This window comes from Puntigrus tetrazona, chromosome 14 (genome assembly GCF_018831695.1).
Source record: "Puntigrus tetrazona isolate hp1 chromosome 14, ASM1883169v1, whole genome shotgun sequence".
NCBI classification, from domain to species: Eukaryota; Metazoa; Chordata; class Actinopteri; order Cypriniformes; family Cyprinidae; genus Puntigrus; species Puntigrus tetrazona.
The window spans coordinates 12,429,072-12,432,780 of record NC_056712.1 but is presented as its reverse complement, the minus strand read 5'-3'; positions in this window follow the sequence as shown (position 1 = coordinate 12,432,780).

The following is a 3,709-nucleotide window of genomic DNA, read 5'->3' as shown; positions in this document are numbered from 1 at the left end:
TGGCCTAATCAACAATATTTCCTTCCGCATATCTACACTACTTTTTTTGGGCTGTACTTTGGCAAAGCAATGGCCAGGATTTATGGTGCAATAAACTAAAATGTATTCAAAAAATGAAGGGCCATTTTTTACAGCTTCCCACTGGTGATATATACTGTTTTGCTATTTGTTTCAACGTTTCATCTTTCTCGTCGACAATATTTTGTAATTAATATCGGTTTATGTTTGCCGACCGCGTGGCCTGCAAACATCTCTGCAGTATTGCATGGTTTATTCATGTAGAATGTGTTAAATATGCTTGCAAGCCATGCAGATCAATTCTTAACGTACCATTGTACTCCGAACATCTGAAAGCTTTGACTTACTGTCTCCAAGGAAACCCCCAGTTTACTGAGTCACTTCAGTAATCAGTCATTAGTTATTTCATTTCCCATTCATCAACAAACCTTGTGATTCATATAACACCCAAAGCATCACTGTGAATGAATGCTTTAAATCAACATTGAAACTAATTTTACAAATCTCCTTTGCTTTTCTATCTATACAATCTCATGCAGGAATATGAGTGGGCTTCTGCACTGGAGTTCATCCCAAATCCTCCTGAATTTGTATTCGGGAGGGCACCTTTTCCTCTGAAATGCTCACAGTTTCCAAAGAAAGACAAAAGACAAAAGCCTCATTAACAAAATTTGTCAAACTTGCGTCTGATGTGCAAAATTTGCTCTAACACGAGAGTGGAAAATACAAGATGACCTTGTTGGTAATATATAGCCAGCTCCTCTGTTTTATTTCTTTTAATTTTATGGCTTGGGAGGCACAACTTTTAAAGCTAAAGTGTGCAGAGACTGGCAAACATGCTCAAACTTTAATCTTTGCAATGGACAGGATGGACAAAGCACTTTATTGTAGTTTTATAAATTGCTGTCGAGTGCTACTTAAACCCTTTCCAAATCATGCATACTACAGACAGTACAGTCCCTCGCAATGTCACAGCGTTTTGTCTTAACAACCTTGCAGCCAGTATTTCCGTTCCTCTTGTCTTTCATTGATTGATTATACTCTGTCCTCACCACAAACCCACCAGACGGGGATAAAACACAAATGATTTTTCTGCTCTGCCACAATGAGGATCTGTTCAGCAGACCCTTGTCATTACGTTGAGCCATTTTAATCAAGAAGAATGCCTTCAAATCAATGAAATTACATTCGATTTATTTTCTATATATTCTTTAATAAAGTTCTACCAGTGCAATCTGTCAATGTTCATCTAAAAGCTTCGTCCCAAAGGTACTGAAATGTGATAAAAACAGTGGCTTTATCTCCATGTTCATTCCGTATTCTGCTCTATATTGCATTAAAAAACTGATTTCGGTACCGCATTCTGATTGTTCAATACAGGATTCCAGCCATGCTAAAATAATTCTGGGAAAAACCCTATATGCTATAATTTCTGTAATACCTAGTGAAAAAAAATAAATCAATCAATGAAAAGCAAGTTCCAAAAATGACAATATAACACCATAAAAATGTCTATACTTAATCTACCTTAAGACATACTTCTGAAGTATCTTAAGTATATAGACCTCTATATATATATATATATATATATATGATTATACCATCATGTAAACAAAGATAGATCTAAAATTTCAAACTTTAGTCTACAAAGCGTTTTTAACCAGAGCAAAAAACAACTAGAAATGCTCCCGCTACAGACCACAGATGTTGCTGAAGTCATTTTGTCTCCTCTCCTGGTGAAGAGATGGAATTACCCATCCTTATGTGCTCATACATCTTTTCTTCTCCAGATGACCAGCTCCCCCTTTGGGATTGACATCTACCATTTATTCTCATTTTATGCTTTCTTCAAGACGTACAGAGCTCCTTAGTGAGGTATAACCAGCCTGGCCATCAGCAGACTGTGTCGTCCGAGCTATCCGGGAGCTCTGAAGCTCCCACTGTGCAAAGCCATCAGCGATGGCCAGCATCAAAAGACTGATGCTATCCCATCATGCTGTGGGAATAAGCGGCAACACATCAGTCCATCGTCAGTGAGGAGGGTAGAGAGGAACCATTTGTCATTATCAAATGCGGTTTAATTTCAGCACCTGATTTATGAGTTTCATTCCTCAATACATGACATTCATTGACAGTGTTTTTCTATTTTGTGACATTTAGTCACAAACATTCTAGAACCACTGATGTAATAATTGCTGTAAAACAGCATCTCCGTGCAATTGAGATTTTAATTAAGAATTGTAATGAATATTACATTTTAACTGATGCAGTAAGTCATATGTAGAATTGTCGTTAAAATTTCTAAGTTTTTAAAACTAAGTTTTGCTGACTACGTGAATTGCCTTATTTGTTTTGCAACAATATACAAATAGGCTACTATTGATTTTTAACCAAAACATATATAAGTCTTACGACAAAAGACTACTATATAAAACAACAGCCTCACTACGTCAATTCAACACAAATACGTCATCTTACAGATCATAGGTCAACTATAGAATTACTTCAAAACGATTTGACTGCTAGCTACTCCTGTATATCTGTTGATAGTTACTTTAGCATTGGGCAGAATACATAGGCTACGAGTTTCATTTATCCAACAGAATGCAGCCATTGTGCTGGAGAAATAACAACAGTGATCTTAGCAAACTCTGGCGCGTGCACCTGCGTCGCATACCCAGTACCAGCCAAGTGTTTTCAATGCTAGAGTGCTTCCTTCCCAAGCACTACGGATGCGTGGTGCTATGCGGATATTTTCACCAGAGTCACCTCAGTTTTGAGTTTGAGATTCTCGCAGAGCCCATTAATTTTCATGTAGATGTAAATAGTATATGTATGTATTTTTTACTTATTTTTAAAACCACTATATAGTAAGATATATTTAAAAAAAAAAGAGACTTAAACTATAGCCATCGCTTCTACTTATTGTATTCTGTGCTTTTTTTTTTTTTTTTTTAAAGTGAATGAAATTATAGGCATTCACAATAAATATTTTAAATCGTATGCTGCATTGTGATATGATCTCACCAGGCTGGAAAAAAAAAAAAAAAACTTTGCATTTTTAATCCGTTTAGGATGGTAATGTAATTTATATGCTACTCCGCATACAGTCTTAAATTCTGAATATTGTCCAAATATGTGCACACCCATACAACTAAGCAGTAATGTTCATATGGTAATGTAGAATGATGATAATGTACTATTTCCTTTCATGTTTTATGTATACCTTCACAGACTCCAGCAAAGGTCTCGGCAGATTCCAACAGGCGTTGTCTCCAAATTCTCATATCTATACAAACATGCCTTGGGCCGCATTGAATATGCAAGTCGTATTAAAACAGGCCCCTTTAGCTTTGTAATGCATGGCTTCACTTGCTCTTTGTTTTTCTTTGGAGACAGTGTTTTGGTTTTAAAACTTTTCTCTTTTCTGCACTCTTTTGTGCTGCTTAATTCATTATTCGTGATTTACAATGGGACACCATACTAAAAACTAAAAAAAAAAAACATACAGTTGCTCCAGCATCCTTGAATTAGTCTAGCCCTTTTAATGTTGCGTTTTTCATTGAGTTTATTCATTCTTTTGACATTAATATTAAATATTGGTCTTTGCTGAATTAATTAATTCCCCCAAGAAAGTAATGTGCAATTCTCACAGATGGAGGCAAGCGCGTAGGTACCGCTGTTTTACAAA